Below are 15,513 nucleotides of genomic sequence, written 5' to 3'. Positions count from 1 at the left end.
ACCCTGGCTCCTCTTTCATTCCCTTCTTCGTGTTTTCCTTTTTTTCCTTCTTCCTCCCACAGCTTTCCTCTTCTATCCATGTCCTTACTTCTGCATCCTTTTCTTCCTCCTCCTTTGCCCATACCTAGTTCTCTCACCTGTGTTACAAAGGTTGTTTTAGATAGTGTTGTTATTGCTGTGGTAAAATACAATGACCAAGGCAACTTGGAGAGGAAAGGGTTTATTTCATCTTATAGTTCCATAGCACAGAAGGAAGTCAGAGCAGTAACTTAAAGGCAGGAAATGAAGCAGAAACCATGGAGGAGTGCTGCTTGCTGGCTAATTCCACGTAGCCTGATACACCTGATTTTTTTTTTCTTTCAAGACAGGGTTTATCTGTGTAGTTTTGGTGCCTGTCCTAGATCTCGCTCTGTAGACCAGGTTGGCCTCGAACTCACAGAGATCCGCCTGGCTCTGCCTCCTGAGTACTAGGATTAAAGGCGTGATCCACCACCACCTGGCTACACCTGCTTTCTTAAACAACTCAGGACCACCTGTCCAGAATTGATGCCACCCAAAATGGGCTGGCCCCTTCTATATCAATCACCTATTAAGAAAATACCCTACAGGCTTGGCTATAGGCCACTGCTATGGAGGCAAGTTTTTTTAAATTGTGGTTCCCTCTTCTCAGATAACTCTAGCTTGCGTCAAGTTGACAGAAACGAAACTAACAAGAATCAAGACACAATCTCACAGACTTAGTAGCTTTAATACATGTGCAACCTATAGTAATCACCATCACCATAATGAGGCACCCTCCAAATTCTTTTATCTTAACACATTTTAGTCACATCCACTTTCTAAATGTAATCCCAAGTAGCCCCTGAACTGCTACTTCATGCATGAAATTTTCTCTTTTTAGAATCCCATGGGTGTCCTGGAAACACATTTCTATTGGCGTATATTAATTGTACATAGTATCAGGTTTCTTAAAGGCATCTTCATGGAGGTATGTAATCCACTTTGACCATGCTCTCCCGTTACTACATTTTATGTTTCTTTGTTTCCAATTATGAAAAACGGGTGTCTGGAGGATTACTTGCCTACAAAACAGTTTTTGCTGAGGAGTAATTCCTAGATTCAGAATTATTTATTCAGATAACATGCTTTTCAATATTTCCAAACATGTTCATCATTACTTTGCAAGAATGTGTCTCAACCTTTGCTCTGCCTTTAGCATTCAAGGCTGTCCTCCACAAAGATGCTTTGTTATCCTTGGCTGAAAATACGACAGATAAAAATGATGTTATTTGCTTAGTATTTTTCATTTTCTGTTTGCTGGACCTTTTCCTAAACATAGTAGTTGTCCTGCCCATTTTTCTTGTTTAATTATCTTTGTTGTATTTCTATGTCTGTGTGTGTATAGTGTATGTGATACATGTGAGGAGAGCACTTTGCCACAGTGTGCTGTAGAAGTCAAAGGACAACTTGATAGAATTGGCTCTCTCTTTCCACCTTTATGTAGTTTTGGGGGACCAAATTCAGGGTATCAACCTTGTGCCCTCAGGATTCTTAACCTGCTGGGGTCTATCACTGGCTCCATTTTTCTATGAACCTATCCCTTATGTCTTATTTTCTAAGATAGTAGTATAATTTTACCTTTTGACTTGGAATGATTCCTTCAAATATGACTAAACATGTACCTGTTTTATTTGTAACAAAATACCTTTCAGATTGCCTTTCTTCGCTGAATTTTTAAAAATAGATTGAATTGGGAAACCTAAAGTTGATTATCAGGTAGGCAGAACCACTCAGCAGTTAAAGGTGTTTGCTACAAACACCGACAAACTGAGTCTGGCCCCTGGGACCCACATTTAGGAAGCAGAGATCTGACTCTAGAACATTGTCCTCCAATCTCCACACATGCTCTGTGGTACACACACACACAAAAAAAAAAAAAAAAAAAAAAAAAAATAGAAAGTTGATTAGCACATTCCCTTCACTTGTTTTAGTCCTTGTCCAACTCGGTTTTTCGATGTATATTTTGGTTTTATTTTGAGGAGAAGGTTTCACACTATAGCCCAGGCTGGTTCAAACTAACTATCTTCCTGCCTTCACCAGTGCTGGGATTGTAGGAACGGGTCACCATGTCTGGCTGGAGGATGCACATTAGGCCGTGGGTCGAAGTACATAGTGCTCAGACTCCTGAAATTGACCCTCTATTGCGTTTCAATTTCTAGAACCAGAAATTGCAGACCCACAGCTTCTGACAGCTGCTGTTAACAGTCTTCTGTTTCTTGCTTATATTTTTTTCTTGGAAAACCTTCTTTGTTTCTGTTGTCTTTTATTCTCAGACATGCTGTGTATTCAAACCTACATGATGGATCATGATTGACTCAAAACAGTCATGACTGACATATAAAAGGTAGCTATGTAACCAGTTAGGGTTGCCAGGCTTAGTATACAGCGTAAAATATTGATAATTTTCATGTACCAAATATTGTACTAGGTCTAATTAAAGGATGATTCATAATTTATCTAAAATTCTAACTTAATTGAGTGGCTTTTGCTTCTGTTTTCAAAATCTGATGCAAACCTAGACATAATTCTTATCAGTCAAGCAGAGTAGTATGGCTTCTTGTATAATCTGAATGCAATGTTAATACTTATATTTTTTGGTCACAGATTGTTCTTCCTTCTATATCCAGAGCATGCTATTTATAAAGATAAGAGATACATTTATTCAGTTTTCCTCTCTGCATTTCTTACACCATCTTCCTGCTCAAGATGCAGTGATTTATTTACTACTATTCTACTCCCAAGCCTACCTCCCAATTACATTACAGGCCAGAGCAAAATGTAGAAATTTACTAACATGCCCTTTCAATCTTCAAAAAGGAGCACCACACCAGAGATGATGATGTAGTGTGGGGTCACGGGTTTGAGTCCACAGAGTTTATCATGCATCTTCTTTCACTCACCATTAACTTAGCTCTTTGACATGAACTAATGAGCACATGACTGTTTCTAATTCTCTCAGTCTATTACATTTGGCTTTACAAGCAACAAAAGTCTTTCCTAGATTCTGGGGGAGAAAAAGGTATCGGTCATGAATTTTGACATGTCTCCATCACCTACTTCTACCAGTGTCCTCCACACTCTTCCTGGAGTTTACAGGAGCGGTGGGAAGATGTGATTTAATATTACAACCATGTCCTAGAAAGATGTTTTCTACTTGTTTGGTGGCCAGAAATCAGCATGCTTCTTCATGCTATAAGCTTCATGCCTTACGGTGTGTGGAAAGAGGAACTGGAAATACTTAACTAAGCATAGATACAGGGAAACTCACTTCAGTCTGAATCAATGCATTGCTTAAAAACAAAAATTAGACCATCGATTCCATAAACATTTTAAGTATTGCATTAAAAATATATTTCCAATTTATTTAGATCTCTACCAGTGATCTATTTTCCTCATGTTGCTATAATGAAATATTCTATTCTGTGTCTAAAAAAATATGAAAATTATACTTGACAAAGACTTATATCCAGGAAATTCCCAAGATTAAGGCATCATCTGACTTAATATCAGCTGAAGGCCTCTTCTCAGACATGGATCTTCCTACTTGTGTCTTGACAGAACAGGGATAAAGAGTCTCTCAGTGATCTTTTCTAATAGCTTTGGCCCCATCCACAAGACCTGTGACCTCCTAAGTGCCTCATTTCCTATCACTATCAACTCTACTTGAGGATGTCACACAGTAACATAATAATTCTGATAATATCAACTACAATTACCCTAAAATCAATGAAGAAAATTATTTTATAATTGAGTTATATCAATGGCAAATCAAACTATTGATGTTTTTATATCAGGTTGGTTTTCTGAATAATTGATTTGTAAGGAAATGAATGCATCATAGATTTGTTTATTTTAAAGTTATATTTATGTTTTCAAGGCCTACTCTATGAAAATACATTTTCTAAAAATTTCATCAGTTTTATCCACAACATAAAAACACAACCTAATGTAGTGGACTGAATAAGGACCTTCCAAGATGTCCAGGACCTATGAACTTTATCTTAGTAATAGGGTGAGAATAAGGTAGTGAGATATGGTACCGTTCTGGATAATGTGATAGACCTGATGCAATCACAGATCCTCCTCCAAGGAAAAAAAACATGAGTCATATGGAAAGGAATTGATGTGAATATACAAGCAAATACAAATTTGAGATGTGTTTTATTATATTTTCTGTTGCTGTGACAAAACACTATAGTCAAAAGGAACTTGGGGAAGGAAAGGGTTTATGACAGCTTACAACTCCAAAGTTACAGTTCCTCATTAAGGGAAGACAGGGAAGAAACTCAAGTAGGAGCAGAGGAAAGAATCATGGTGAAATGCTGCTTACTGTCTTGCTGCCATGGTTTCTCAGTTTGATCTTAGACCATTCAGGACTACCTGCTCAGGGTTGTTACCACTTGCAATATGGTAGGTATTCCCATAGCCGTCATTAATTAAGGAAATGTCCCATAGACTTTTCCACAAACAATCTAACAGAGATAACTCCTCAACTGGGGTTCTTCTTAGCAAATGTCTAGAGCCATCTAGCATATGTCAGTTTAACAAAAAACAAAAACAAAACATAACCACCAACAACAAAACAAAACAAACAAGAAAACCAACCACAGTGATGGCTTTGAAGATGGAGAAAGGGACCATGGACCAAGGAATACAAAGAATGTAACTCTGAAAATGGACAAGATCCTTCTCATAAAAAATCAGAGGAATAAATAGGAACCATGCTGACAGCACAGTGTTACATCTAAAAGCCCTATCTCAGACATCTCACTATTATCACTATTTGAGAATAGACTTGTGTTGTGTTAAGACATTAAGGTTGTGATAATTTATTGAAATATGCACAAGAAACTAAATTATTAGATGAAACTTTTTTTTTCTATTCTAGTAGAACTATTCAGGCCCAAGAACAAATGGGTGCTCATGACAGAAAGCCTGTGTGGTAGTGCCAAACCACTGGGGTAAACACAGGGAAAATGTAAGAAGGGGAATTAGGGCTAGATATTTATTTAGCAAACACTGTAGAACTTGAAGGCAATAAAGATCAATGGTAGTAGGTTAAAGGGAACCAGTATTAGGAAAATAATATGGTATACTAGTGACAAGAAAGCTTTAAGAAAATGATTTTTTTATTCCATGTTAAGCATCCTATCACTCTTTAGCACTATGTCCTCATTTTTCATTTTTATTTTATTGGAAATAGATACCTTTCATATTTTGATTATAGTTTCCCCTCTCTGTAATCCTCCCAGTTCCTCTCCACCTCTTCCCCTATCTGGATCCATACTCTTTCTGTCTTCCATCTGGATCCATACCTTTTCTGTCTCTCCTTAGAAAGCACACAGGACGTCGGGCAGTGGTGGCACACGTCTTTAATCCCAGCACTTGGGAGGCAGAGGCAGGCAGATCTCTGTGAGTTCGAGGCCAGCCTGGACTACAGAGGGAATTCCAGGAAAGATGCAAAGCTACACAGAAAAACCCTGTTTAAGGGAAAGGAAAAGAAAAGCAAACAAATTGGGATAGGGCAAAAAAGCAATCAGAAGAACAAAAACAAAGGAAAAGCACAAGAAACACATAAAGATGCAGACACACACACACAGGACTCCCATAAAACATAAAACTGGAAGCCATAATATATACCCAAAGAACCTGTAATAAAAAAAGAATTACTTGACAACATTATGAGACCAAAAAAACCTCCAAAAGGTAATGATATTTCATTTGTTCCATTTTTGCCATCTACTATTGGGCATGAGGCCTACCCTTAAGAGGAGTTTCTTTCCTTTGGAGAAAACTAATTTTTCATTTGCAAATAGATATCAATTGGAGATATCATCTGGGCTAGGGATGGGGTGTGTGTCCACTTCTTTCAGCTCTAGGACTCCATCTGGTGCAGACTTATACAGGCCTTGTCTATGCTGCCACAATGTCTGTGAGTTTAGGTGTGTCAGTAGCGTGTTTAGAATATCTTGTTTCCTTGGTGTCCTCCATCCCCTCAGGCTTTTACATTCTTTCCACCTCTTCTTCTGCGCAGTTCTCTGAGCCCCGAGGGAAAGAATTTGGTGGAGACATCACATTTAAGCCCATGTGTTCCAAGGGCTCTCACTTTCTGCATATTGTCTGGCTGTGGGTCTCTGTACTTGTTCCTATGTGTTGCAGGAGGAAGCTTCTCTGATAATGGCTGAGCAAGGTACTGATGTATGAGTATAGTAGAATGTAGTTAGGAGTCATTTCGTTTTTATGTCTCTTTAGTAGAACAGTAGTATTTGGTTTTCTCCTACATCCCTGGCGTATCTAGTCTCAGATTTTTTGTCCCCAAGTAGGGACCTGTATGGGTTCTATTTCATGGAAGTAGCTTTAATCATTACCAGATGTTGGTTGGTTCCTCCTACAAGCTTTGTGCCATTATTGCATCAACATATCTTGCAGGTTGGTCACCACTGTACATCAAAGGTTTGTAGACGGGTGGGTGTTTACTTTTTTCCTTTGGTAGCATGCAGAATACCTTCCAGTACCATGAATGCTTCACCATAGAGGTGAAGGTTCTATGTAGGTACCAGTTCTACTTCTCTGTGTTCAGTGAATTGTATAGATGTTGTGTTCAGCAATAGGACCTTACTGTTAGTTTGTGCAGAGCAACCCCTGGGTTGTTTGTTGGTTACCATGGGAACCTTATGGCCAACAACTCATTAGATGTAACCATTCCCTCCCGACATTAGAAGCTTCATTTGGTGACAAGAGAAGTCCAGTTGGGACTCTCTCTCTGCCCCTATTATTTAATGACTTCATTTAGATTGCCTTCACATATGTACACATTTTAGGAAGTTTCTACTGTTAGCTTTCAATACTACCCCTCAAATGGCCTTTATCACGCCAAAGATGTCCCTCACCATATTTCATCCCTCAACTTTATCTTTTTTCTCCCAGTTTTATCCCCCTTTCCAGTCTCTTCCCACCTCATACATCAATAACTATTTATTCTATATCTTCTTCCTAGGGACATGCATCCCTCCCCACTAATCCCTTACTCTCTAAACTCTATGGTTATAGGGATTGTAGCTTGCCTATCAACAACTTAATAGCTGACATCTACAGATTAGTGAATAGATACCGTATTTGTCTTTCTGTGTCTAGGTTACCTCACTCAAAATAATTTCTAATACCATCCATTTATCAGTTAATTTCATTTCTAATGGCTGGGTAATATTTCATTGTGTAAATATACAACACTTTCTTTATTCTATCCATTCATCCATTGATGTATATCTAGGAAGTTTTCAATTGCTGGATATTATAAATAGAATTGTAATAAACATGATTGAGGAAGTAGCTCTGTAGCAAGCTGGAGTCATTTGTGGTTATAACTAGATTTTGAGGTAAATCAATTCCCATTTTTCTGAGCAACCACCACAATTATTTCTAAGTGCTGCACTCCCACCAGCAATGGATGAGTGTTCCCCTTATTCTACAACCTTACCAGCATGAGCTGTTGATTTTTTATTGATCTTGGTCATTCTGACTTGTGCTCCTTTTTTCTTAGTGCCAATGCTCTTTATATACAGAGAGAGAGATAGTCAAGAAATAGTCAAACCTTTCAGCCCAGAAAAAGATTCTGAAGGATTATTTCCTATTTTAGATAATATATTCTTGGTCATACAAAATATTTTAGAAAATTTTCTTTCTTGACTAACATTGGGTATGCTGTCCAAAATTCAAGGAGATACTGTTCATTACTTTTACAAATACTGTACACTAGCTGTTATTTCAGAGAGAAATACTTGGATGGAAATTAGTAGTGTCCATTTTCTTTGCCAGAAAATTTTGAATCCTCTACTATTTTGTTACATTTAAGTCCAATAAAAACTGAAGAGATATATATATATATATATATATATATATATATATATATATATACATGAATGAAATCTTTAAAAACAATTCTCAAAATTTTCTTGGGATATTTCCCAAAATAGGTTATAAATAACTCTCAAATCATAACTTTTTGTCACATAACTCAAGATCAAAAAGGAAACACCAAAATTTAACTGCAAAAGTAAAACCCACCTGCATAAAACTAAACTAAACAAAGTTAAGTGAAAAACAAAACAAAACAACAACAAAACCCAGATAAATCTTAAAGCCAAACATAGTTAGCATTGATCCTCCCATGATATTTCTGGGTGCAATATTTCACAATGTAATTTTATACTTTTATAACATTACAGTGTTGATGTGTTTTTCCCTAAAGCATAATGTATTTGTTTCTGAATTAATAGACTTACTTCTGCAGTTAAAGAATACATAAGAGAAGGTAAATTTTTTTTAATATTTTATTACTTCTATTTATTGTGTGTTGCTGTGGGTACAGGAGAGTGCATACAAGCCACAGCAGGTGTGAGGAGGTCTGAGGACAACTTTGTAAGGTAGGTTCCCTTTTTCTACCATGGGAGTTCAGGGGGATTGCGCTCAGGTTACCCCTGAGTCATCCTGCTAGTCTTACAATTTTTTATACTGTTATGGTCATTTGACTTTTGAAAACTCCAGTAAAACTCTAATACTGTCTAAAACTCATTTTATACCAGAAATAGGATAGAAAAATCCTTGTTCTCCTGAAGAAAATAGGAACGTTAGATATACTTCAGTCTAACTTTTTTTAAATTTTGTTTTTACTTAGAACCTGTACCTCTGCAGAATGTTAGATCATATTTATTATTATGATAGTTTTGTGAAGCTAATATGAATGACAGACTGAGAACCCAAAACAGTACTAAACGCAAACAGAAAGATGTCTGATGTTTTGAGGAATTTTTGTAATAAAATTTGTTGGCATAGTGAGGGTGGCCATTGAGCCTATCCCACTGGGTTGTAAAGTGGAAAGACAAACGTAATATGGAGCATTCTCACTTCTTCTCTTCAGCTTGCATTCTATGGCTTTAATTTTTAAAAGAAGCCTGACTTCCGAAATAAAATTAAATCCAGATATTGTTTAGCACCATTTAAGACAAAATCAAATAGTCTGACTCATTTTCAGCATCTCAGACTCATAGAAGAATAATGTTACCAGAGAATCTTGTCTCTCATTTCCTTTTGCAAATATTTCTCAAATCTATCACTTTCCTATAAATATCAGCACCTTATTCTGTTATCTAATCAGAAGAAAATTCATGTTAAAATTGTTATGAGTTGTCTCAGTTCTGTTGTAATTCATGTTATTATTGTCATTATTGTCTCTTCTTGGGCCTGCTTCCTGGGAATAGACTCCTCCCAGGTTAACATGGGTCAGGCCACCACAATTGCCTGCATTCTCTGTCAGTCCCAGACTGAGTGACCATCTGAGATTGAGAGAACAACCAGAAAGTCATTCCACCCTGGTGATTTTCATAGCACATCGTATAGCACAGGTGTCTAAGCTGTTGTTGGCATTGCGGGAAAATTAGTTGCAATTTTAATTGCCTCTGATCACATTCCCTGCCCATAGAGATAAAACCTAAGGAAATGAGTGAAAATGCAGACAGGAACAGAGGAGAGATGAAGAAAATTCTACTTTTTTAAACTTCTCTCAGGCCACATTTGAAGAACTATAAGTAGCTACACCCACGTCTGCTATAGGGGAAGTGAAATCAGAATTTATAGAAAGATATGTGCCTGAATTTAACCCTTCACAGCCTGTATTTGGAAAAGAGTGATCACCTTTGGTTTGAAGGGTAACAAAAACTAATTAAGGACATATTTGTAATTTCTTTTGTGTAAAAGAAATTTGTGTATCTCTGTATGCGAAAGTGCGTCTTCTAGTTTATCCTAGGCTAAAATGTAGAAGTAGCAATTTTAGATCCTCAACATACCCCAATTTTTATTCCTCAGACATTTATACCTTGAATGTAAGATGAAAGGAAAGTACTTGAACCAAGACGAGTCAGTCAAAGTATTTCAAATGCTTAGATGAAATGACTAGCTTAGGGCTGCAGTTCTAGCAAATCCAGAGTATTTGAAGAAATTTTGAGAACAGGCAGTATTAAGACCAGTCTCCTTTGAACTATACTACTGAAGTACACAGATGTACCACGTGTAGAACATGCAGGTAAAATAAGGAAAGTACCCCATCTGTAAAAGGGTCCGTGGACCCAGAAGCCAGTATTTGAGCCCCTGTGATTTCTATTGACAAGAAGGTGCATTCCCCAAGAAGACTCACCTCATTAAACTGATTTTCTATTACTGTTCTTCTCAGTTCTGACAAACACACACAAACATGTTTCAGTAGGTTCATTTTCATATTCTTAAGGCTACTCAGATTTTCATATTTCCAGTGTCCTTAAGATTCCCAGAACCCCATTCATTTTACCAGAAAGATACTTTGTTTCAAAATCTTTAAAGCATCTAAATATATGTTTGTTAAGTTTATCTTTGAGTGATAAGTGAAGAAATAATATTGTACATGTGATGATTTGATACATCAATACAATGTATAATGTCTAAACTGGGGAAAACATATCACCTCAAATGTTTATGAACTTTTCACATTTTGAACATGTATTTTAAAGTTTTACAAATTAATGACCTAACTAGCCATCTTGAAAGGTTCTAAGATTTAGAAATTAATCTTCTAAAATTTTATTATTTTCACTTAAGTTTTTTAGTTAAAATCAGAACTATGCAATATAAATCAAATACACAATGAAAAATAGTCAATAAAACCAAAATATATTTCTTAGAAAATGTTAATGAAACTAGTAACAGCAAAACTGAAGAGATCTGTGCTGTTGGTGACCAGTTGGTTCTCCTTAATGAGGACGTGGCTCTTCATGGGACCTGTGCTGCTGTGGTGATATATTGTGTATCTCAATATATTGTGTACCCTAATAAACTTATCTGGGGATCAAAGGACAGAGCCAGCCACTAGATTAGACATAGAGGCCAGAAAGTGGTGGCACACACCCTTAATCCTATCACTTGCAGAGATCCATTTGCATCTTTGTGAGTTCAAGGCCACACTGGGAACAGAGTCAGGCAGTGGTGGCACATGCCTTTAATGCCAGGACTTGAGATCTCATGCCTTTGCTTGGAAAGAACACAAGCCTTTAATCTCAGGAAGTGACATAGCTGGGTGGAGAATGGTATATGAGGCATGAGGAGACAGGAATTGAGCAGCTGTTCAACTGAGACCCTCAGGGATGAAAACTCAGAGGCTTTCAGTCTGAGGATTCATGGATACAGGATCTGCTGAGGAGTTGGCGAGGTGAGGTTGGCTGTGGCTTTTACTGCTTCTCTGATCTTTCAGCTTTCATCCCAATATCTGGCTCCAGGGTTTTATTATTATTATTATTGTTAACAAGACCACTTAACAATTTGTGTTACATGCTACTATGAACTTTTGTCCCTAATAGATCATATATTTTCTCATAATTGTAAAATGGTAATTTTTACCTCCAATTGAAGGTAAAAGCAAAAACAAACCAACAAAAAACTTCAATTGGAAACTGTTTCCTCATCTGCTAGGACATTCTGTAACCAGACTTTGACTAGCACTCTGTCTCAAGACAGAAACAACACTGTGGAGTCATTTTTAGTCCAAATCAACACCACAAATAAGAAACTGAAGTTGCTGGCATTTTGGAGTTCTGGGGAAAATATCTATCATAGGTTTGTAAATTAGGGTGACTATTGCTATGAATTGCTAAAGCGAAAAATGGTAGAAAAAGATATATTAGTGAGAGAGTTTTTAAAAGTTTGAGATTCAAGTTGATTCCCTGACAACATTTAAAGTAACTTTCAGCTCCTGAAATCATCAGGTAGGCAGAAGAAGACCAAGCATGGCTGTTTATCATGAAAAGCAGTTAATCACAGAAAGATTACATCCATATGAGGAAGGAATAGAAATTTCATTTCATTTGAATAGTCGTAATTAATGAAAATATATATTTTATTTCATTGGTGTATAATTTATATGCAATAAACTGTTCATATTTTATGTGTGCAATTAGAAAAGTGCAGACATGTGTCTACATTAGCAAAATTCTCTAATTCAAGGTAATGAGTATATTTATCAGATCACCAAAATTTCTGCATATTCCCTTGTATCCCTTCCCTCCTGTGTCCTCATGGGGTACAAAAATCACTGCTTTTACTATAAAGTTACTATACCAGTAAGTACTTATCTATTAACAGGGTAAATACTGAACAGTGACCATAAATAAGTATTTTTTTTTTCTATTTCTATTGAAACTAAGAAAGGTTTATAACAGCAAGGGAAAAGAGTGAAAAGAACCAAATAGAATATTTATTAGAGCATTTTGTAATGGTTTACTTTTAATTGTCAATGTGCTAAAACTTAGAATCACCTTGGAAGAAAGTCTTAATGATGAATTGTCTGCATTGGATTGACCTGTGGGTGTATGTGTGGGGAGTTGTCTTACATAAGGTAATTGATGTGGGAAGAACCAGCCCACTGTGGGAGGCACCATTCCCTAGACATTAGAATGAAAAAAAATCAAGCTGAGCACATGCAAACAAGCAGGCAGCATGCACGAATTCATTTCTATTTGCTCCTGTTGGTGAAATGTAATGTGAGAAGACATCTCAAGCTCCTGCTGTTTTGATTTCCCTGTAGTAATGGACTATAAGCTGGAATTGTGACCTAAAATGAACACCTTCTCCTGTAATTTTAATTTTTTTTAGGATATTTTATCATAGCAACAAAAATAAAGCTAGAACAAAATGTTATACTAGTAGCCAAGAATAGATTGCTAGGAAATAGTATGAGGAGAATGAGTTAGACAGATAGGTCCTGTAAAATTTAATTGATATGAAAAGGAAGACATCACATATTCCTAAGCATCAAAGGCAAGCACCTTACTTCCATAGGTATGGCTCTGATGATGGGGAAACATTCACAGTATCACTGCCTCTTGCTTATCAAGAGCCATACTGTTATGCAACAGGAGGCCAGAACAACTCACTCATAATAGTTTTGTATAGTTCCTATTGATACTATACTCTGTAGTCTCTGGTAATCACCATTCTATCCTCAACTTTATATAATGTAAAAGGGCCATATATATGTCATTGTTTTCTTAAGACAGGGTCTGACATTTGCGAAATGTCATGCCATATACACAGTTTATTTCACATTGTTCTGATGCTAAGTTAATTTATCCATATCATCATTGCTGGCAATTTCCAGTTAAGCTGCTCCTTGCAGAATGTATACTTCATTCTCAGAAGCAATGTCTTCTCTTGCTTGACTCCATTCCCTCTCAAAATAACTCCAATATTCTGGTAAAACTATAAGATGTGAGAGTTTCATTCCTACTATTACTATTAGTACTAATAAGTGTTAGGAGTAGTTTTGTAGGTTAAAGGAGACATAAGGTGTAACATAGTTTGCGAATATCTTTGAGTAGAAATTCAGATATTAACAACAGTGAAAGTGATATTATGAGCATAAGGACTCTCAGGGCATGATACATAGTCTTCAGCACAAAGCTGACTAATGAAAGTGTGAGTCATTAGGTGCCAAGGAACAAAATTATTTAGGTCAATCAAATGGCATCTGTAATATCTGAACATTTTCAGAAGTATATAAATAGGGATTGGAGTGGTGACTTATTAGTTAACAGCACTGTCTGGCCTTTCAGAAGGCATGGGTTTGATTCCCAGCACTTATATGGCAGGTTACAACTGTCTATTGACTTCATTTCCAGGAAACTGATATCCTATTCTGGCCTTTGAGGACACCATGAATACAAATGGGGTTCACATATATATGCAGGCAATCACTATGTGCATAAAAATTAAAATAATTTAAGTATGTAAATAAGGTGTGTAACATAAATAACAATAGACTATGTATGTTTTGTAATGGTTTTATATCACTGAATTTGTCTCTCTAAAACACAATCAAAATTATGTTGACTTTCAACCTTGAATGGAATTTCCAGTTGAAGCATGAAACGAAATCAATTTTTCATCTTTGTTGTCCAACGTCAATGGATCACAGGATGCAAATGATACAATAAGTGGAAACCGTTCTTGAAAACAAAAAAAGAAAATGATACAGATGATTACAAATTCACTTCCCATTGTAGTAAAAGTATAACACAGGTGAGAATTAATTCTCAAAGTGCATGCCTACTGGAACAACTTTCAGGCAGAGACGCTAAGACACTACCTCTTAAAGATAGAGGACTACATTGAGGGACAATGTCTGATCTCTTTTAGAAAAATAAGTTGAGTTTAGATGGTAAGATTCCTACCCAAACATTTTTCAAGATCATTTCATTTTGGACATGAAGAAGGAAGCAGAAGCATCTGTAAAAACTTGCCATCTCTACAATTGCATGCCAGAGCGAAGTAAAGTTTTGGTGAGAAGCATGTTTCAGGCAAGAAAAAATATGCATCCAAGGTAAAGATTTATTGTTTACATCTTGAAGATGAAGTAAAGGTTATGTGCATGATTAAATGTCAAAGGGAGAAGCTGAAGAAGAAACAAGAATTATGCAATCAGCAACATAGTGTGCATAATGGAGATTACAGTGGAGGAAAAAAATACGCATGATAAATTTACATCTCATGCAGAGGAAAATCAATGGGCAATGGTAGACAAGTAAACTTATTCTACTGAATAAATTACAGTTATAAACTTCCACAAACACTTCAAAAGAGTATATACACTTTTATGTTATCAAAATTAAGCACATACAATAAAGGAAACTCAGATCTTACCAAGAAGGAAAATAAGCAAAAGATGAATGCTCAAAACAACATAAAATGGAAAAAATAAAGCAAGCACTACTTTCATCCCATAAATATATATTATATTGATTTATATATTAAAAAGAGAAAGATTCCTGTGTTGAAATTCAGTGAAACCCAGTTGCATAGTGTGTTGAAGAAACCGGCATTTTTAAGTGACTTAGAAAATTTGAAAGTAAGTAGGTAGACAAAAGTAGAAGAAAACTGAGTTAAAATTCTGAGGCTAGTAATTAGTGTAATAGAATATATAACTTTGGTGACTTAGTTAGGAATTCTATTGCTGTGAAGAGACACCACAGCCACAGAAACTCTTATAAAAGGAAAAAAAATGAAGTGGAGCTGGCTTAAAATTTCAGAGGATTAGTCCTAGTCCATTATCATCATTGTGGTATATGATGGCGTTGCAGGCAGATGTGGTACTGGAGAAGGGAGTTTCACATCTTGATCTACAAGCCACAGGAAGTGAACTGCATCACACTGGGCATAGCCTGAGCATATAAGACAGCAAAGCCTGCCTCCACAGTGAAACACCTCCTCCAAAAAGGCCACACCGACTCCAGCAAGGACACACCTCCTAGTAGTGTGACTCCTTATGGGCCAATTATTCAAACACATGAGTCTATGGGGGGGTCATACCTATTCAAACCACCACAGTTGGCTTACAAAATAGAATCAAAATTAAGGACTGTGTTGCAAAAAATTGTG

Source organism: Peromyscus eremicus, chromosome 16_21 (genome assembly GCF_949786415.1).
Source record: "Peromyscus eremicus chromosome 16_21, PerEre_H2_v1, whole genome shotgun sequence".
NCBI lineage: Eukaryota > Metazoa > Chordata > Mammalia > Rodentia > Cricetidae > Peromyscus > Peromyscus eremicus.
Note: the sequence above shows the minus strand (reverse complement) of the source record.